Source organism: Balaenoptera physalus (assembly GCF_965194825.1).
Source record: "Balaenoptera physalus genome assembly, chromosome: 1".
Taxonomy (NCBI): Eukaryota; Metazoa; Chordata; class Mammalia; order Artiodactyla; family Balaenopteridae; genus Balaenoptera; species Balaenoptera physalus.
Genome location: NC_138882.1, coordinates 196042049 through 196063941, shown reverse-complemented (window position 1 = coordinate 196063941; position 21893 = coordinate 196042049). Strand labels below are relative to the sequence as shown.

At 48.3% G+C, this 21893-nt stretch overlaps 1 protein-coding gene and 1 long non-coding RNA gene across 7 annotated transcripts in view; one reads left to right on the top strand and one right to left on the bottom strand.

The window, feature by feature from the left end:
- Positions 1-17678, bottom strand: part of LOC309642930 (uncharacterized protein C1orf159) — a 28809-nt gene extending 11131 nt beyond the window's left edge. Inside the window, exons 1-2 of one of the 5 annotated variants that reach the window (XM_082425006.1) lie at positions 13403-16571; positions 7223-7343 (exon numbers count right to left, since the gene is read on the bottom strand). The gene's annotated coding sequence lies outside the window, so the exon portion shown is untranslated. The other 4 variants (XM_082425011.1, XM_082425012.1, XM_082425013.1 and 1 more) reach the window with 4 other exon arrangements.
- Positions 17679-17775: 97 nt separating this feature from the next.
- Positions 17776-20455, top strand: LOC309642974. 2 transcript variants are annotated; one of them, XR_014253478.1, is made up of 2 exons: positions 17776-18288; positions 20239-20455. It is a non-coding gene; the product is annotated as an uncharacterized lncRNA (long non-coding RNA). The 2 variants fall into 2 exon arrangements; XR_014253479.1 differs by having other exon boundaries at positions 17776-19094.
- The last annotated feature ends 1438 nt before the right edge of the window (positions 20456-21893 follow it).

The following is a 21893-nucleotide window of genomic DNA, read 5'->3' as shown; positions in this document are numbered from 1 at the left end:
GTCTTCTGGAATTTCAGGAGAACGGACCACACTGTCCGCGCACCTTGGGTCGGGCTCCTGCCCTTCCGCACGGCCACAGCGATCTTCAGATTCCTCCGTACTTTGCCCTCTCGTGGCTGAGTGGCATCCACTGCGAGGACACTTCCCCTGCCCACTGCCTGCTGATGGCCATGTGGCTGTTTCCACATTTTGGTGGCTAACGCTGCTGGGGACGTTCGTGGGCCCGTTCCTGCATGGTCGCTTGCTTTCCTTCCTCTTGGGTAAATACTTGGAAGCACCGGGTCAAGGGAACTCGCTGGGAAGCTGCCCTGCTGTTCTCGGGCAGCGGCTCCGTGTGCAGCCCCAGCTGCCCTGGGCGGCTCACCTGCTCTGGCCCTGCCAGCTAGTGGCCTCGCACCGGTGGGCGGGCAGCGGTTCTCCTGCTGTTCCAACCTGCGTTTCCCTGGTAACCAGCGATAGTCAGCACCTCTGTCCTGCTTGTCAGCCATTCACACATCTTACATCTCTCATAACGTGTCTATTCACATCTTGGGGCCACATTGTTCGGCTGGGTCATCTGCCTATTATTATGTGCTAACTCTTCATGTATTTTGTCAGATATATGTACTGTAAATATTTTCTCCCATTTTGTGACTTGTGTTTTCATTTTCTAATGGGTATCTTTAGAAGAACAAATGTTTTCATTTTGATAAAATCGAATGCATCCATTTTTTCTTTTATGGTTCTTGCTTTTTGCGTCCTAAGAAATCTCTGCCTTGATCTCAGGGTCATAAGGATTTCCTGTGTTTTCTTTGAGTTACTTTTGTGTCATGGTGTGAAGTAAAGATCAAGTTCATTTTTCTTCCCTATGTATATCCAGTTGTTGTAGCACCATGTGTTAAAAAGACTTTCCTTTTCATGTTAAATTATCTTGACATCTTTGTTGAAAATCAGTTGTCTGTGTGTGGGTCTACTTCTGGACTTTCTATTCTGTTCCATTCATCTGTGTGTCACCAGTGCCACACAGTCTCAACTACTGAAGCTTTACAGAAAGTCTGAAGTCAGGTAGAGTGAAGCCCTGCTTTGTGTAACTGCTTTGGCAATTCCAGGTCACCTGCATTTCCATGTTTTAGAATCATCTTGTCAATTACTACAAAAAGCCTTCTGGAATCTTGACTGGGATAATTGACATTTTAACAATATTGAGTCTTCTAATCTACAAACGTGCTCTCTCTCCATTTCTTCAAGTTGTCTTTGTTTATTTTTTAAAATATTTATTTATTTAGGCTGCACCAGGTCTTAGTTGCGGCACGCGGGATCTTTTTTTAGTTGCGGCATGTGGGACTAGTTCCCTGACCAGGAATTGAACCCAGGCCCCCTGCATTGGGAGCGCAGAGTCTTAGCCACTGGACTAACAGGGAAGCCCCTTCAAGTTGTCTTTAATTTCTCTCAGCAATGTTCTGTGGCTTTCAGTGAAGAGGCGCTCTTACACATCTTTTGTTAAACTTATTACTAAATATTTTGTCTTTGGGTATTATTGTAAATATAACTCTCTAATTTCTTTTTTTTTGAACAACACTTGAATGACCTTTAATGTGCTTAGAACAAATCACTTTACAAAAAGCACGAACACTTTTTAAAACATAACTTTGGGGACTTCCCTGGTGGTGCAGTAGTTAAGAATCTGCCTGCCAATGCAGGGGACACGGGTTCGAGCCCTGGTCTGGGAAGATCCCACACGCCGCGGAGCAACTAAGCCCGTGAGCCGCAACTGCTGAGCCCGCGTGCTGCAACTACTGAAGCCCACAAGCCTAGAGCCCGTGCTCCACAACAAGAGAAGCCACCGCAATGAGAAGCCCACGCATCACAACAAAGAGTAGCCCCTGCTCGCCGCAACCAGAGAAAGCCCACACGCAGCAATGAAGATCCAACACAGCCAAAAATAAATTAATTTTTTTAAAAAGTAACTTTGGACACTACACAAATTAAAATAATAACACAGTCGCATGGTGTGATCCTCTAAACTGGACTTTAGGAATCTCTGAGCAATTTACTAGAATTCTAAATGTTCATCCAATGAGCCTAGGTATGTTTCTACAGATTTGAATGTTGCTCTGAGAACAGGTGCTCAAAGACGAGTTCCCTCTGTCAATCTCCACAGTTTTCCAAGGTCAAGTTACCTGTGAACCCATTTGCAACCTCACTCCTTAAAAGTGTCCTATGAAATAAACCAGCAGGAAGTATTGGGCAGAAACCGATTCCCAGGAGACATACGGATAAGCAAGTCAAATATTAAACATTCTATTTGAAAGAGAAAAAAAGCGGAGAAAGATGCACCAATACACCTCGTTCAAAGAACAGAAGTTTCTACTAAAAGGCAAAAGTTGCACAGCAGCAGTTACAACTTTCAATAGTATTTTGTTACACTGAAAGACATACCCTGCCATATATCTTGCAGGGAAACTTTCAAGAGGGGTCATGCCTAATCCAGCCCATGAACTTAAAAATGGCCAAATCTGAAACTCACCAAGTCGTTTTAGAGATGAGGAGCAGGGCCACAGATGCTAGGTGCCATCGTTTATGGCCATCAGGAGTCAGCATTTTATTCACTAGCCCCTGGCTGAAGCACTCTATCCTTTACTGCAGGACTTCATCCCCTCGCTAAAAACCCACGACATCAAAAAATGTCCCCCTGTTCTAACCACAAAGCAGTCTGCAATGTAAGCCACCTGCTCCTTTGTTTTCCTTGAGGCCAGATTATCACCAGCCAGGACTTCTGTATAAGGACCTTCCCCACGCTTGAAGTGCGGTATTAAGTCAACCGCAGGCCAAGCTCTTTAACGTTTCCTCTGTTGGAATTACTTCTCTGCCCCGGACGAGCACCTGCTCTGCACCTCTTGAGCTGGGCAGCCCCAGATGTGCTAACTGTCCTAACAGAGGTATGTCCACAGGGTAACCTGAGCCAGTGCTGACTGTCATGGTGACGTGGCATCAGAAAGTTTGAAAAGCAGCGTGGGACCTGCAAACCCATGTGAACGGTTCAGGTTAAAACAGTCAAGTTCAGAGTAATACTGGCAGACAGGGGAGGAAAAGAGCGTGCGAAAAAATGGTCTAATTCACCTGCGTGAGTCGATCACACTTGGTAAGGCAGTGGGACAGAAGTGAAGAACGGAGAGGAACACTGAGGGGAAAGAGACCACGATGGAAAGCAACGGTTAACTCGAGGCCAGAGGGACAGAAGCACCTCAGTCTGTGCTCCTGCAAAATATACACAGTGATCTGCCAACTGGCATGCTCAATGTGGTGTGTTGCCTCTGGAGTCCTTAGGAGGAAGCGGTGAAGGGCCCAACATTTCAGAGGTTTTCCGGGGTAATTTCAAGCTCTGTAGCCCCAGCTCTCAGACAGCGGCAGTCTGATTCTACTATGTCTTGTCCTTCTCTTGAACTCTGTCCACTTGTCCCGCTTCTGGTGGTCCCTTCTCCTTCCTGCTTTTATTCAGCGTGGCTGGTGCGGACCACCGCCAGCCCCTCGCAGCAGCAGCGCCCCACCCCCACCAGCCACCGCCGCCCGGGGACTGAGCCGTTCACTCGCTCGCAGTTCCCCTTTTCCAGGCTCCCAGGGGCTGCGGTGGCCTCTAATTGCATTTCATAACAGTTTGCTGTTAGTATACAAAAATACAAGTAAAATTTGCATATTAACCTTGAGTTCTGAGATTTTGCTAAATTCACTTAATAGTTCTAGCAGTTTTTCACAGATTTCTTAGTGTCTTCTATATAAATAATCATGTCCTATGCAAATAAATACAGCTGTACTTTACTTTTCTTAGAAACTTGTTTTAGGGCACAGCAGTTGGTCTTTGTTAGAGAATATGCACTTAGAAGGAATTTGTGTTCTGCTTCTGATGGGTGTGGCTTTCCACAAATATCAATCAGGTCAAGATGCCTGGGAGCACTGTTCAGATCCTCTATGTCTTTACTGATTTCTTTAGGTCTTTTGTTCTAATAACTGGTGAGAGAAAGATGCTACAATTGCCTACTATGATTGCTTATTACTCCCTTTATTGGGTGCATTCATAATTGATGTTTTCCTGATGAAACCACCTCTTTCTCATTAGAATTTCCTCATTCTCTTTAGTAATACTCCATATTGTGAATCTACTTTATCTGATATTAATATAGCCACTCCAGCCTTCTTACGCTGTTTGTATACACACACATTTTGCATTCACTTATTTTCAACCTGTGTTTTTGATATTTAAAGTGAATCTCCCATAGACAGCATGTAGTAGGGTCTTGCTTATATACCCATTCTGATCATCTCTACCTTTTAAGTGGAGAGTTTAGTCCATTAACGTTTAATGTAATTATCACTGTGGTTAGACTTAGGTCTACCATTTTATTATTTTTCTACTTGTTCCTTGGTTTTAATACATAAAAGACTTAATTTTTTTTAGAGCAGTTTTGGGTTCACAGCTAAACTGAGTAGCAAGTAAGAGAGTTCCCATACACCCCCTGCCCCCACACAAGCAGAGCCTCCCCCACTGTCAACATCCTGCCCCAGATAGGTACTCTGATGAACCTACACTGACACATCACTGTTGCCTCAAGTCCATATTTACATTAGGATCACTCTTGATGTTGGGCATTGGCAAATGTATAATGACGCTATGGTTGGATTAAGGCTACCGTTTTATTATTTGTTTTCTGCTGTCTCTCTGGTGTTTTATTTCTCTCTTCTCTCTTTCCTGTTTTATATTATTTGAATATTTTTTAAAATCCCCTTTCAATTTATCTTTTGGTTCTTTAGTTATGATTCTCTGCATTATTTTTATGGTTATTGCTCTAGGACTGCAACACACATCCCCACTGTTTCACAGCCTACTTAGAATTAATACTGCAGCACTTCATGTACAGGCAGAACCTGCAGGTCCACAGATCCCCTTCACTGTTCCTTATGCTACAGTTATCATACGTATTTCATCTGCATGCATTACAAACCCAAGACATGTTCTGATTTTTTCTTTAAATACGTATTTTAAAGAAAACATTCCCCCCCAGATATTTACCCTTTTTAATGCTCATCACTCACTCATAAAGACCTGAGTTTCACTCTGGTGTCATTTTCCTTCAGCCTGGAAAGACTTTCTTTAGCATGTCTGGCAGTACACAGATGATGGCAACAAATTCTAGCAGTTTTCCTTCTTCTGAAAATATTTGTATTTAACACACTCCTGGAGGGTTGACTATCTTTCTTCCAGAACTTTATAGATGCAGCTCCACTTGCCTTCTGATGGTAAGTTCCTAGTCTTTGCAATGCTGTGTGTATGTAGTCTTGTTTTTCTCTGGCTGCTGTCAAGATTTTTAAAGTTAATCTTAAAGTTTTCAGTAATCTGAAAATGATGTGCCTAGGTATGGTTTTAGTCATATTCATCCTGTTTGGGACTCACTGAGCTTCTTAAATCTATAAATTTGCGTTTTTCACCATATTTGGAAAGAGTCTGATCATTGTTCTTCAAGTACTTCTCCTGCCCCACCGTGTCTCTCGCCTCCCCTCTGGGCTCCATAGTTACCCTGCGTGAGACACTTCACACTGCCCCATGAGTCCCTAAGGCTCTTCATGCTTTTCCCCCAATCATTTCCCCAGTTTTTCTTCAGACCAGATGATTTCTACTGATTTGTCTTTGAAGTCTGACTACTTCCTGTCATTTCCATTCTATTATGCCCATTCAGTGAATTTTTTTATTTCAGGTGTTATATTTTCCAGTTCTAAAATTTCCAACTGGCTTTTTTTTTTTTTTTAATTTGTGTATTTTATTTATTTGTGGCTGCGTTTGGGTCTTCGTTGCTGTGTGCAGGCTTTCTCTAGTTGCAGTGAGTGGGGGCTACTCTTCGTTGCAGTGAGTGGACTTCTCATTGTCATGGATTCTCTTGTCATGGAGCACGGGCTCTAGGCGCACGGGCTTCAGTAGTTGTGGCACGCGGGCTCTAGAGCGCAGGCTCAGTAGTTGTGGCGCACACGCTTAGTTACTCCGTGGCATGTGGGATCTTCCCAGACCAGGGCTTGAACCTGTGTCCCCTGCATTGGCAGGTGGATTCTTAACCACTGCGCCACCAGGGAAGTCCAGCAACTGGCTTGTTTTGAAAAATATTTTCTACTCCTCTACCGAGATTTCCTACGTTTTTGTTCATTATGAGTGTATTTTCCTTTACCTCACTGAACACAGTTGCTAAGCCAGCTGTGAAGTGCTTGTTTGATTATCCAACACCTGGGTCATAACACGATTGGTGTCTGTTGACTGTCTTTTCCCTGAGGATGGTTCACATCTCCCTGGCTCTTTGTATGTTGAGTAATTTCAGATTGTAACATGTATATTGCAAATGTTATGTTGTAGAGACTTTGAATTCCATTATATTCCCCTGAAGAGAGTTTATGGTTTTGCTTTAGCAGGCGATTAATCTCATTAGAGTCAAACTGCAAACTGTGCTGCTGTCGATTTTGTGGTAAGCGGTGGCCTCGCTCTCACTCCAGGCGGCTTCTCCCCCTGCCCTGTGTGTGTGCACGGTTCAAGGCTTGGCCAGAAATCTGAGCAGAGTTTATTTGCAGAATTCCTCGTTCCAGGATTTCTCCCCAGCAGCTGTGGATACCAGCTCCTCTCCTTAGTCTAACGAGGAAGCGCGCGGTCTTTCCACCAGAGTTTTAGCCACCACACCACCCCTGCAGTGACTGTGCTGCCCTCAGAGGAAAGACGTGCAAACAAGAGACACACTGTGTGCCGGCCATTCCTCTAAGTCTAAGCTGCCCTCAGGATCTGCCTGCTGTCCCCTCTCCAGAGTCCTCAGGTAGCTGCTTTTTGTATCTTGTCCAGGGCTGATAATTGCCATCTACGGGAGAGTCATTTGTTGGAGCTGAATCTTCTATGCTGGAAATGACTCCACTGCATGGCTTTTCTATTCAGAAACCCAATGGTAGGCACAGAGGTCAGCAACAGGGCACTCGGAGAGAACTGCAGTGCCACCGGAGCCTCATCTCCACTGGGCAGGAGTCGGCCTCAGGGAAGCAAACGGGGATGGATGCTAAAACGTTCTTCTTGGTTAACGTGAATCCAGTTGCAAAAAGGTAAATCTGAGATAATAAGTTACACTTAACATTATTTTAGTAGCCCCGTTCATCTCTAAAACATTCCCCAAAGAATGATCAAATTAATAATCTGAGGTTTATTCTCCTATGAAAAGTAATTTCACACCTTAGAGGTCTGTCACATACACAGCTAGGGCTGGACCTTCACGCCCATGTTGGTTTGCGAAGGATGAAAAAGTCTCTTTTTGCTGCAGATCCTGGATCTTCAAGGGATGTGAACCTGCTCACTGTGTAACAACAGCAAGAACAGCAATTACATAGCACTTGCTGTGTGCCATGCACCACTCTGAGTTATTCACTCATATTAACTCATTTTACCCTCCCAACAATGCCTATTATCGACCCCCTTTTTTAAATTAATTTATTTTATTTTATTATTTATTTTTGGCTGAGTTGGGTCTTCGTTGCTGCACGTGGGCTTTCTCTAGTTGCAGCGAGCGGAGGTTACTCTTTGTTGCGGTGTGCGGGCTTCTCATTGCAGTGGCTTCTCTTATTGTGGAGCACAGGCTAGGGATGCGGGCTTCAGTAGTTGTGGGACACAGGCTCAGTAGTTGTGGCTCACAGGCTCTAGAGCGCAGGGTCAGTAGTTGTGGCGCACGGGCTCAGTTGCTCTGCAGCATGTGGGATCTTCCCGGACCAGGGCTCGAACCCGTGTGCCCTGCATTGGCAGGTGGATTCTTTCTTAACCACTGCACCACCAGGGAAGTCCCTCGACCCCTTTTAAGAGGAGAAAACAGGCTTGCACAAGATCACACAGCAAGTACATGGCACAGTGAGTACACAGCAGGGTGACGACTGGCCAGGCCCCTGGCTCCAGAGCCTCTACTTACCCCCCACACTGACCTGGGGTCTGAGGGTTTTCTACAGGAGCCGGTGGGTACTGCTTGTTTTACAACGTTCAACTAATACATTTAGCATGTCTAGCCAAGTACGGTGCAGTTCTACAGAAATTCTGTCTTTCTTTTTTTTTTTTGGCTGCACTGGGAGGCCTGTGGGATTTTAGTTCCCCGACCAGGAATTGAACCCGGGCCCTCGGCAGTGAGAGCACAGAGTCCTAACCACTGGACCCAGAAATTCTCAATTTAGTAAACAAAGGCATCCAAGACTTTAACAATTAAATGTAATACACCTCTAACTATTTTTAAAGACTATTAGCTAAAGTAAAGATAAAAACTGTGTTGTAGAATTTTCTAGCACAAGAAGTAAAATATATGCAGCCAAGAGCACTAGAAGTAGAAGGTGGTCACTGGGACCCTCTGTATTTCTTGTGAAGTACAGGATTAACTTTTAAGGTAGACCATGATAAATTAAACACACATATTTAATCTCTATAGGAACCACTATAAAATAACACAAAAGGGCAGAACTAATAAGTCAATAAAGGACATAAAACAGAATTTTAAAAACTTGATTCACCAAAAAAAAAAAAAAAAGGGAGGAAAGGAGAAACAGAGAAACAGATGGAAAAATAGAAATCAAACATCAAGATGGTAGATTTAAACCCAAACACTCTAATAACCGCACTAAATGTAAACAGACTAAATACTCCATCAAAAAGTAGAGATTGGGCTTCCCTGGTGGCGCAGTGGTTGAGAATCTGCCTGCTAGTGCAGGGGACACGGGTTCGAGTCCTGGTCTGGGAAGATCCCACATGCCACAGGGCAACTAGGCACGTGAGCCACAACTGCTGGGCCTGCGCAGTCTGGAGCCTGTGCTCCACAACAAGAGAGGCCATGATAGTGAGAGGCCCGTGCACCGTGATGGAGAGTGGCCCCCGCTTGCCGCAACTGGAGAAAGCCCTCGCATAGAAGCGAGGACCCAACACAGCCAAAAATAAATGAATAAATAAATAAATTAATTAATTAATTAAAAAAAAAAAGTAGAGATTAACATCACTAATCATTAGGGAAATGCAGCAAATATACTACTCCACACCCATGAGGATGGCTACTATCAAAAAAACAGAAACAACTGGGACTTCGCTAGTGGTCCAGGAGCTAAGACTCCGTGCTCCCAATGCAGGGGAACTGGGTTCAATCCCTGGTCAGGGAACTAGATCCCACATGCCACAACTAAGACCCGGCACAGCCAAATAAATTAAATAAATAAATAAATATTTAAAAAAAAAAAAACAGAAACAATGAATGTGGAGAAATTTGAACCCTTGTCTGCTGCTGGTGGAAATGTAAAGCGGTGCAGCATTACCATATGATTCAGCAATTCCACTTCTGATTACATACTCAAAAGAACCAAAAACAGGGTCTTTAAGAGATATTTGTACACCAGTGTCCACAGCAGCATTATTCACAACAGCCAAGAAAAAAAAAAAGTGGAAGCAACCCAAATATCCATTGACCAATGAGTGAATAAACAAAATGTGGTCCATCCATACAATGGAATGTTATTCAGCTTTAAAAAGGAGGAAATTTTGACACCTGCTATAACATGGGTGACATTACACTAAGTGAAATAAGACAGTCACAAGAGGACAAATAATGTATGATTCCACTTATATGAGGTCCCTAGGGTCGTCAAATCCATAGAGGCAAAAAGTAGGAGGGTGGGTGCCAGGGCTGGGGAAGGGGATGGGAGTTAGTGTTTAATGGGGACAGAGTTTCAGTTTGGGAAGATGAGAAAGTTCCAGAGGCGGACGGTGGTAAGTGTTGTACAACATCATAAATACATTTAATGCTACAGGGTACATACTTTAAAATGGTTAAAATGGTAAATTTCATGTTATGTATATTTTACTACAATAAAAAAAAATCTGGAAAAAATGAAATTACATAATGCATATAAAGTGCCTCAATAAATGGTAGTTATTATAGTTATTTTTTTGAAAAGTAGAGATTGTCAGATTGGATAAAAAGCAAGACCAAATGATATGCACTTTATAACAGACAAACTTTATACATAAAGACACAGAACACTGAAAGCACAGGATGGAAAAGATAGTCTATGCAATTACTGAGTATAAAAACACTCATGCAGATATACTGATATCAGACAAAGTAGACTTCGATCTTTCACAACAACAACAGAGTAAATTCATCAAGAAGATAAATCAATCGTCTTGTATTGATTTGTATGCACTGAATAAAACCTTGCAAATACATGAAGTTGAGAGAACTAAAAGGAAAAAGACAAATCCACAACTGTGATTGGAAACTTTAATATCCCTCTTTCAATAATTGATTGAACAAGTAGACAAAAAAAAAAAGAGTAAGGATATAAAAGATTTGGGCAATATTTGACTCAACTGACAATTACAGAATACGACACTCAAAAAAAGTGTAATACACACTCTTCTTAAGTGCAAACAAAATATTCACTAACAGACCGTATGTTTGACCATAAAACAAGTATCAACAAATTCAAAGGGTGAAAATCATACAGAGTATATTCTCTGACTAAATGGAATTATATTAGAAATCAGTAACACAAGATATTTAGAAAATCACCAAATACTTGTAAATTAAACAACAGACTTCTAAATAACTCATGGAACAAACATAGGAAATTTTAAAATATTTTTAACAGAAAGATAAAGTGTGACCTATCAGATTTTGTGTAGGAAACTAAAGCAGCGCTTAGAAAGAAATTTATAGTTTTTAATGGCTGTATAAGAGATGAAGACAAGTGTGAAATCACTGACCTGTGCTTCCGTCTTAAGAAGACAGAAAAACAAGAGTGAATTCAACCGTATTAGGCAGATGACAGGAAATAATCTGAATTAAGATGAAAGGAAAGAAATTGAATTAATATTTGTAAAACTTCCCACAAAGAAAACAGTGAACCCAGACAGCTTCACTAGTGAAGTCTACCAAAAAACTAAGGAAGAACTAATACCAATACTAAACAAAGTCCTTCAGAAAACAAAGGGGAAGGGAACCTGTCCTAGCTCGTTTATAAGGCCAGCAAGCAAGACTCAAGCATAGGCCAGCATAACCCAGACAGAAATGCAGACAAGGACATCACGAGGGAAAAAATGCAGACTAACATCCCTCCTGAATACAGACCCCAAACCCTAACAAAACATTAGCAAACTGCATTCAGTAAAACACAGCAAGGTGACAGAACACGACCAAATGAGTTTCTTCCAGGAACATAAGATTGACTTAACGTAGGACTTCCCTGGTGGTCCAGTGGTGAAGAATCTGCCTTCCAACGCAGGGGACACGGATTCAATCCCTGGTTGGGGAACTAAGATCCCACATGCCGCGGGGCAACTAAGACCCAACGCAGCCAAAAATAAAATTTAAAAATAAATAAATAAGCATTTTTTAAAAAGTCTTTGTAACTTCGGGGAAAAAAAAAAGATTGACCTAACATACAAAAACCAGTCAATGCAATCAACCACTTTAACAGATTAAAGAGGAAAAAAACCATGTAACCATTTCAGCAGATGCAAAACAAGCATTTGACAAAATTTCAGGCCCATTCATGATAACTCTCTGCAAACTGAAAACAGGAGACCCCTCAGCGTGAGGCAGGGCATCTCCAAAAACCCCACAGCCGATGCCATAGTAACAGTGAAGAGGCCAAGGCCACCCAGCCTTCGCAGGTCTAGTCAACACCGCCCTGTGGCTCAAGCCGGTGCAGTGACGACAGAAAACAAAGCAAAAGCCACAAGGTTAGAAAGAGGAGTGATCGTGCCTCTGTGCACACGGCATGGCTGTTCACATGGAAAATCCTAGGAAATCTTAAAAACCTACTATAATTTGTAGGTGAATTCAGCAATGTTGCAAGAATATAAAGTCAATATGCAAAACCAGCTGTCATTTCTATATACTAGCAACAAGTAATTAGAAAATGAAACTTAAATAAATATCATTTACAACGGCATTCAAAACAGTCTGTTTGTGGGGATAAACTTAATAAAGGATGTGTAAGACCTGTACACAGGAAAAGATAAAACTGCTGAGCGCTGTTCAAGATCCAAATAATGGAAGACATACGATAATGGTGTATATATATCAACATGAACACACACACGTATATGTGTGTATCTCCATTCATCCATGTGAATGGATTAGAGGACTCAATATTACTAAGATTAATTTCTCCCCAAATTGACCCAACATTTAATACAATCACAATCAAAATTACAGCAGCCTTTTTTTTTTTTTTGAGGAATTGACAACCTGATTCTGAAATGTATATGAAAATAAAAAGAACCTAGAATAGCCAGAGCAATTTTTAAAAAGAAGAACAAGTGGGACTTCCCTGGTGGTCCAGTGGTTAAGACTCCAAGCTTCCAATGCAGGGGGTGCAGGTTCGATCCCTGGTCGGGGCACTAAGATCCCACATGCCACGGGGTGCGGCCAAAAAGTAAAAAAAATTAAAATTAAAAAATAAAAAAAAAAAAGCACAAGCATGGAGGACTTACACTGACTTACCTGAAGACTTTATAAAGTCACAAGACAGTGTGGATTGATGAACAGATAGACCAATGTAACAGAATAGAGAACCCAGAAATAGATCCTCACAAACACAGTCAAATGATTTTTGATAAGATGCCAAAGCAATTCAATGGAGAAAAGAAAGTTTTTTTCAAGAAATGGTGCTGGGGGTTTCCCTGGTGGTGCAGTGGTTGAGAATCTGCCTGCTAATGCGGGGGACACGGGTTCGAGCCCTGGTCTGGGAAGATCCCACATGCCGTGGAGCAACTGGGCCCATGAGCCACAACTACTGAGCCTGCGCATCTGGAGCCTGTGCTCCGCAACAAGAGAGGCCGCGATAGTGAGAGGCCTGCACACCACGATGAAGAGTGGTCCCCGCTTGCCGCAACTAGAGAAAACCCTCGCACAGAAACGAAGACCCAACACAGCCAAAAATAAATATAAAAATAAATAAATAAAAGACTACTATTAAAAAAAAAAAGCAAATAGCTTTCACTTAAAAAAAAAAAAGAAATGGTGCTGGGACAGCTGGTTTCTTACATGGAATAAAAAGTGAAACTACTAGACTCACATCACATGAAAAATTAATTAGAGATGGCTCACGGAGCTAAACACAAAACTGAATCTATAAACCTTCGACAACAAACTACAGGAGACTATCTTTGTGGCTTTTGGTTAGGCAAAGACTTTTAAATAGGACACAGAAAGCATGAACCAAAAAAGAAAAACAATTGCTAAACTAAACTTCATCAATATTAAAAACTTCTGCTCATGAAAATACACCATTATGGTGGATATAAACTCTATGCATTTGCCAAAATCCATAGAATGATATATCACAGAGAGTAGACTTTAATACACGCAAAAAAATCAACAACACCCACCAGAATGTCAGGGATGTCAGGATGGAAGGCAGACTGTGACCACTGAATCTAACTGTATCACAACGTGTGACACCAACACACTGAAGGGGACAGGAAGACAGCGTTTTGACTGGGAACTGTAAGACCAACGATAAGAAGAAACCAAATATAAACATGGTACTCAAGGTGATAAATTTGTTTCTCAGAGTGGGGAGGTATATGGGTGAACAATTCTGAAACTGCTTTCTATGTACACTGGGGTGGGACAAATAAGAAAACGATGGCGATGGCAGTGAGAAGGTTACATATAAGCACTTTTGTTACAGACACACAGCTGAACAGATACACAGCTACCTATTTGCTAAGAGGACTACAGGCAGTGACGCCCCAGCAGCAGCGCCCACACCCGCTGCCGGGGCCTGGCGTCTAAACCCCACTCTCCCGTGAAACGAACCAGCGCTCCCCGGAGAACTGGCTGATTCTACGGCTGAGGCAGCAACACAACAAGATGAAGCGAAGCTGGGGCGGCTGGCATTGCAAGGAAGGAAGCGCTCACGAGGGGCGGGGCGTGGGAGGGGAGAACAGCGACAAGGTCCGGGCGGCCAAGGCTGGCACGAGGTGAGCGGCCAGACCAGCAGCGCGAGCTGCGCCCCCGCCACAGCGCAGACGCCGCCCACGAGGCCGCCCTCCTCACGGGATGCCAGGCCACAAGGCGGGTCCTCCCCTGAGCTTCGCTCCCACCCCCGGGAGGGTGCGCTGCCCCCGAGCGGCTGCCAAAGAGACGGGAGGACAGGACGAGGAGCGACTCTCCACGGCAGACACCCCCCGAGCCAGGTGACCAGGCCGACAGCCCCCGTGACGTCGCGCGGACGTCAGGTGCCCTGATGTGACGTGACGCGAGCGCCACCTCACCTCTGGGCTCTTCTTTCCAAAAACCACAACCCCTGTCTAACCAGGAGAACACACAGCAGACAAACCCCAAGTCAGGGACATGCTACAGAACACCTGAGCGGTCCTCCTCAAAACCGTCAAGGTCACGAAAAAGTCGGCTCCCGGATGGGATCCCGGGCAGAAAGAGGGCCCTGAGGCAGCGCGTGACCTGCAGCCTGGGGCGCGGGGAACAGCAACGGAGCGCCGTCGCGCCTCAGTTTCCACACATGCGCCTCGGTCTGCACCTTTCTGTAATCCTAAAACCACTCCAAAAGAGTTTAATTTTAAAAAGACGCTATTAATAATGCAAATAGGCAAGTCAAACAATGGGAGGTAACACTCTCTCTATATATACATATATATATCTGACATGGCTTGTGTCCAGAAGACCTAGAGGAAATTACAACTTGATAATTTTTATAATTGTTTTATTTATTTATTTTTGGCTGCATTGGGTCTTCGTTGCTGCGCGAGGGCTTCCTCTAGCTGCGGCGAGCGGGGGCTACTCTTCATTGCGGTGTGCGGGCTTCTCATTGTGGTGGCTTCTCTTGCGGAGCATGGGCTCTAGGCTCGTGGACTTCAGTAGTTATAGCACACGGGCTCAGTAGTTGTGGCACATGGGCTTAGTTGCTCTGCGGCATGTGGGATCTTCCCAGACCAGGGATCGAACCCGTGTCCCCTGCATTGGCAGGTGGGTTCTTTACCACTGTGCCACCAGGGAAGTCTCTACAACTTGATAATTTTTTAAAAAGGCAGGGGACTTTCCTGGTGGTCCAGTGGTTAAGAATCCACCTTCCAATGCATGGGACAAGGGTTTGATCCCTGGTCGGGAAACTAAGATCCCACATGCTGCGAGGCAACTACTGAGCACATGGGCCACAACTAGAGAGTCCGCGTGCTGCAACTACAGAGCCCATGTGCCGTGGAGCCTGCGCGCCACAGCTAGAGAGAAGCCCACACACCGCAGCAGAGGATGCCGCATGCTGCAAGGAAGATCCCATGTGCCGCAACTGAGACACAGCCAAAAATAAATTTTAAAAAAAATATTTAAAAATTTTTTAAATTTAAAAAGGCAAAAATCTTGATCAGATGCTTCGAGCGGGTGTCGCAGACGGATGCATGCCCAGCATCACTGCTCAAGGAGATGCAGATGGAAGACACTAGTGAACACCGCCCTGCCCACCAGGCCCCACGCGGCAGTCTCACGCCCACAGAACGCAAGTGCAAGAGTGTGCATGACCCCATCACCCAAGACAATGCCAGGAACCCACCCAAGTGCCGTCCCAGGCCGGACATTGCGCTGTGGACAGCCAGGGCACTCCACAGACCATGGAGTCTAACACAGCACCATGAAGGAATGTGGCAGAAATCAGAACCATGCCAGCTTCTGGGGCGCAGGGCTGGGAAGGCTTACGAGGTCTCAGTCAGCCCAGGGCAGCTTAGACAGACATTGTTCCTCACAGAACCGGGGCTGGGAGGCCCAAGGTCCAGGTGCCGGCAGATCCGGCCTCTGGTGAGGGCCCTTCCCGGCCTGCAGACGGCCGCCTTCTCGTGGTCCTCCTGGCCTTGCCTTGGTGTGTGAGCAAGGAGGGGGGTCTCTGTCTTCCTCTTGTTATCAGGGCACCGATCCCCTCATGGGCTCCCCTCACCCTGATCACCTCCCCGAGGCCCCACCTGCAGACAACATCACGCTGGGGGTCAGGGCTTCGACACAAGGATTCGGGGGACACAACATGAGGGAGCCTTTAGGGATGACAGAAATGTGCTCTATCGTGACAGCGTTCAAGTTACACAGCTGTATACATCTGTCAAAACTGGGCAAACCGAACCTATGCACTTCACTTATGTGGATTATATGTAATCACGAACTGAATAAATGCAATTCATTTTCTATTTTGAAAATCTTATTGGAGCCAAAGATCTAAGGAATTGGGTCCAAAAATTTCTACAAGGTAATGAAAAGTTTGGTGAGAATTTAAATTGTACCATGTGTTCTTTCATGACTCTCATTTTTCCTTAGAAGCATTGGTTTCAAGGAAGAAGTCACTGTGATTCTGAACAAGTAACACGTCAGTTAACGGGGGGGGGGGGAATTATTCTGGTCCATCAGTAGCTGTCGGGTGCTGGGCCAGAAAACCACATAACAGCTCTCCAACAGGAGGCCCTGCCCGGGTGACCACGGCAGGGGGCGGATGCGATCTTCCAGCCCTGTGGGCAGCTGTGGCTGGAGAGGGGATAGGGGCAGGTGGTCACCAACTTCACAGTTCACGTGTGCTGACCTTTCCTTCTCCCACCGTCGAGCACAACGCAGGAGGGCCCGCTGCATCTCCAGCGCCTCCGTGCGGGTACCTCCAGTCAGCCTCTCAGCGAGCAAAGGGCGCCAACGGACAGTATGAGAACCGCGGACCAACATCAGCGCAGTGAACGATCTGACCGACGTAAAGGACACACTCCTGGCTGCTGACACTTACGGCTCGGGGGCCTCAGCAGCCCCGAGACGGAGCTGCCGGGCGGACCCTTAGAGCCCACCTGGGGGGTCCCTGGCCTTGGGGACGCGGGATTCCCAGTGCTGTGGTGACCAGAGGTCGTTCTTCAAGTGAATTACGCGACAAATCACAGCTTACCTCGCGGCACAGGGCGATGCAGGGAGGGGCGGGCGGCGCCCCCGGGGTGCGGGGGGTGAGCGCCCTCGAGCCGCGGCTGCTCCGCCTTTGGGAGGAGCGCCCAGGGCCAGGTGGGGTGAGCGTGTGCCAGCAAGGGAAACTTTCCGGAAAACCCAGGTTTGATTTCCTTCTAGGAGCTCCTGAGATCACCGTGGCCGTTCAGACTCTGGCTAACACAGGCTGCTGCGGGGGCGCGGGGAGGAGCAGAGAAGCACGGGGCCCAGCTCTGCCCTCGGCCCCGCAGGGGCCCGGGGAACAGGACAAAAGGGCCACCCTGGCGCTCGGGCACCGAGGAGCTGCGTTGGCTCCAACGCTGCTCCTTGAAACGCTGTGATACGCGCGTCCGAACCCCGGTCTCAATTAAACCGAAACTAAAGCGTCAATTAAATCGTCCTGGTGACGACGCACACAGACTCTGCTGGACCAGACTGGACACTGTGAGGGCGATATATCCACCCGCGGGCCCTCCGGGGCGGCGGGGGGCGCGGAGGAGCAGGGCGGCCGGACCCCACGCCCTCCGCCCCGCCCCGCCGCTACCGCCCGGCCCGGGGTCCGCACCCCGAGGGCCGCCCCCGCCCTCCCCCCGCGCGCCCGCCTCCGGCCCCTCACTCACCCCCGCGCCCTTCGTGTTCCTCTTTCGTACCCCCCGCCCTCCAGGCGGTCGCGCTGCGCCCCCTGGGACTTGTAGTCTCTCCGCAGCCCGAGCCTGGGTACCAGGGAGCGTGGCTCCCAGCCCAAAACTACACCTCCCGGCGGTCCACGCTACAGCCCGCCCCCGCCATGTAGGTGCCAGGTCAGTGTTCTCGCGACATCTGCAAGCGCGCGCGGAGCGGCCTGGGAGTGTAGTCTAGGGCCCTGAATAGGGCAGCGGAAGCGACGGGAGGTCTGTGCTGGCCACACAGACCAGACCGCGGGAGGCCAGCTGTTCGCGGACGCTCGGCTAGGCTGCCCGTCGGTGTCCGGCGGGGCAGCGATTCTGGAGACAGCACGGGGTTACACAGCCGCGTCCCGGAGGGCGGCGCCGCGCTGCGAACAGGGTTCCCGCTGCGCCTCTGGAATCGGCCTGGGGGCCGCTCCCGGCGCCGTGGACGGAGGGGCCGGGAAAAGGCCTCTGTGGGGTTTGCATCCTCTGTGCGCGGTTCCCCAGGAAGGACGCTGTTCCTGGGCTGCCCCTCGCCCAGCTCTGCCACTTTCGGGACCTCAGGCGGAGCCCTGCTCACGGGGTGGGGTCGGGGTACGTGGGATCCCCAGGGTCTGGTCCGCACCAAGGCTGCCTCTGGGGAAGGCTGTGACGAGGAGCTTGGAGAAAAGAGAGTAAGACCGACCACCGCCCTTGTCGTGCTTTCTGTGCCGTTGGGCGGGGGCCGACCTTCCTCAAGGGCGGCTACTCGGAGAGCAGTGTCTGGGCCGGTGGGTCTGAGCAGAGAGGCCTGGACCGGGACGGGCGCCCACGCCGAAGACTGCGGTCCGCATGGACGCCTATAACACGGGCTTTTCGCGTCTCTCCCGAACTTCCTCATTCAGTATGAGGAGGGGTGGGTGGGAAAGACGCGTGGTCTCAGGTTTCTTTGAACTGGTCAAGCTGGTTGGACTGGTGGTTCTTTCCAGGAAAGCTCCCACCCCGTGGCCTTGTGGTGCCTCCCAGGCGCTGGGAATGCTCCCCACAGCCAGTCCCAAAGACCATGGGGTCTAGGTGATGGGACTGTTGGCATCCCAGGCTGGTTTGTCCCGACAGGATGACACCGGAGGATGTCCGCCTTGTGGTCTCAGGCTCTCCCTCTGCTCTGTGTCCTGCACGCTGCTCACTTCTCAGCACATGGGGTCGCATGTGTGCGATAAAAGGGCCGGGACCCCGTCGGCGTCGGTGGGGGCATCGGAGTGAGAGTCGGGTGCAGGTTAGGGTCAGGGTCTACAGGTGTACGGAGTGCTGTAGGACAGCTGGCACCAGCCTACGCCTGGCCCCTGGACTCCCAGTTGGCTTCTGCACCAGCTGGCCATCCGGCCCGAATTCCACAGGTTCTCTTCCCCTTGGGAGCCGCCTCAGGACGTTCATCCCAAGTTTGAATGTCCACAATTTTCAACAGAAATAAAGCATCTTGCGCTGTGAGGCTACTCTCCAAGTAAGAGTACTGGGGCAGAGGACAAGTCGCATTTGTGTCTTCTCTTCCCAAGGACAGCGGTAGCTGAGTTTCCTTAGTTGGCGATGGGGGGGGGGGGGGTCACTGACGACAGGTTTTCAGGATGGTGTGACTCTTCTTTTTTTTAATTTATTTATTTTTGGCTGCATTAGGTCTTCGGTGCTGCGCGCAGGGTTTCTCTAGTTGTGGCAAGCAGAGTCTACTCTTCGTTGCGGTGCGCGGGCTTCTCATCGCGGTGGCTTCTTGTTGTGGAGCACGGGCTCTAGGCGTGCGGACTTCAGTAGTTGTGGCTCACGGGCTCTAGAGCGCAGGTTCAGTAGTTGTGGCGCACCGGCTTAGTTCCTCCCTGGCATGTGGGATCTTCCTGGACCAGGGCTCGAACCCGTGTCCCATGCATTGGCAGGCGGATTCTTAACCACTGCGCCACCAGGGAAGCCCAATGGTGTGACTCTTGATGGCGATGGTAAAGTCTCTCAAGGGCGAAATTGTGCCTGGGAATGTGACAGCTCTCGTGGGCCCGTGCAGTCGGGAGGAACCTGCACAGTTCCTGCACTGGGATGTTTGAGAAACATCCTTGGGCAGCAGAGCAGCATCTCTGCCTCCTGGGGGCGCCGCAGCCGCCCGCCGTGCCTGTTGCAGAATCATTGCTCCTTTGGACTTAGTCCACTTCCACTTTCTTGGTTGTCTTCTGAAGGCAGGGGAAACAGTGTTCTTCGCCGCCTGCTTCAACCCCACGTGCCCCTAAGGTCAGGCCATCCATTAATAACAGATCATTTAATATCAAGGGGTGACCTTCTCACTCCAGCGATTCTCAGTCCTGTCAAATGTGGGTTTCCTGGAAATGCTGCCAAAGAAGCCTGCAGACAGGCGAAGCAAGTGTATTCTCGACTGACTCTCAGCAGAGTCCCCATCGGGTGGCTGGAGTCTGGGTCAAGGTGGGCGTTCAGTGGGGAGGAGGCTTGGTTCAGATGGGGTAAGGGTCCCCAGGCCGGGGGACGCAGCAAGGCAAGGGATCTGAGGAGTCTGTTCGTGGGATCTATTGAGAACCTCGTGTTTACATTTGTTTTCCCATGAAGTTTCTGAAATGAACAATAAAATTATCTGCAACTTTTATCTCTCCTTGTAGGAGTTTCTTGAAGGCTCATGTAACCCGCTGTCCCCTCGACACCTCTGCTTGGAAGTCTCCTCCATCCTTCACACCCGTGGGCCCACGGGGAGCCCCCATCTCACTAAGCTGAGGAAGTTTCTTCTACTTCTGCTCGGTTTTTCTGTTTGTTTGGTTTTGGTTTTGGTTTTAACCGGGAATGGATGTTGGGTTTTGTTAAAAGCTTTTTAAAAAATCTATGAGAAGTCTGTTCATGTGGTGCATGACATCGATTCTCTGACGTTCAGCCGGCCCTGCGGGCCACCTGGTCGTGATGTGTTCCCCTTTCTATATATTGCTGTGCCAGCTTGCTGAGGTTCTCCAAGTTAAGAATTAATTTGCTAAGAGTTTTTGTATCTGTGTTGCGAGGGACGTCGGCCTGTGGTTTTCCTGTAAGGCCTTTGTCTGTCATCAGGGTCGTGTCGGCCTCATAGAAGGGTCGGGGTTGGCCTCCTCTTCAATATTCCCGACCAAGTAGCAGAGAATTGGTCTTGACTCTTCCTTAAATGTGTGGTAGAATTTTTACCAGTGAAGCCATCTGGGCCTGGAATTCTCTTTGTGAGAAGGTTTTTAACCATAATTTCAATTTCTTTAGTGAAGTTATCTACTTAGGTCTGAGCAAGCTTTGGCGATCTTTGGTTGGTTGCCAGATGTGAATTGCCCTTGGTGTTGGACAGTTTTGTATTCCATCAGTATTTGAGCTTTGTTCTAGGATGCACAAAAGTTACTTGGAAACAGTTTGACCCTTTTGGATCTTTCGAGCTTTGTGAGGGGGCTCTGGGCCGCACTCACTGCTCCTCACTCCTGAGGCCGGCCCATCTGAGTGCCCTCCCAGCCCCCGCGGCTCCGAGTGTGCACATGTGCTCGCCTGTGCCTGCCCACCCTGCCCGCCCGCCTGCGGCTCCGTCCTGGGCACTCCAGCCACACTGGGCCCTCTGGACCATCAGCTCCGTCTCCTGATTCGGGGGGCCCTGGGCCCCGCATCTTGGGGGTCACTGTCCTTGGTCACCTGATGTCCAGTGCCTTGAGGGCGGTCGTCTCCTGGATCTTGCCTGGGCTTTAGCTGGTTGGGGGAGGGGGCGACTGGCCCCTGTGACGCCATCTCGCTAGGAGCAGAAGTCTGTTTCTGTTTTTGTTTTTACCTCCAGCTCCACCCTTTCCTTCCAAACTCCCAGTTCCTGCTCCTCAGAGAAAACAGCCCTGTGCGTGTGTGTTGTGGTTCCCGCCTCCCCAACAATACGCGTGAAAGTGACGCTGGCTTTCCGGGTCAGCTTCCAGTGCCAGCTGCCAGGCGCTTGCTCTGGGCGGCGCCGTGCTGGACTCGCCCCCAGCGGCCCCCCGCACAGGCCTGTCTCCGGGCAGTGGCATCCAGGGCCATGTCGTCAGGGGTGTGGAGTGTCAGGGCTCAGCCAGCTCCCTGAGTGCCAGCCCCTGCTCTGTAAGGCGGGCAGGGGGTTACCTGGCCCCCTCCAAGGGCAGGGAGAGGCCTGGGGAGCAGTGGGGGGCGGGACACGTCATGGACGTGAGGAAGAGTCTGTGCCAGGTGAGTGGCTGCTGGGCGGTGGCCCCGTAGGGTCCAGACGAGGCTGAGAGAGATGTTCTGGGACCTTCTGAGGGTCCCCGTGAGCTGCACAGTC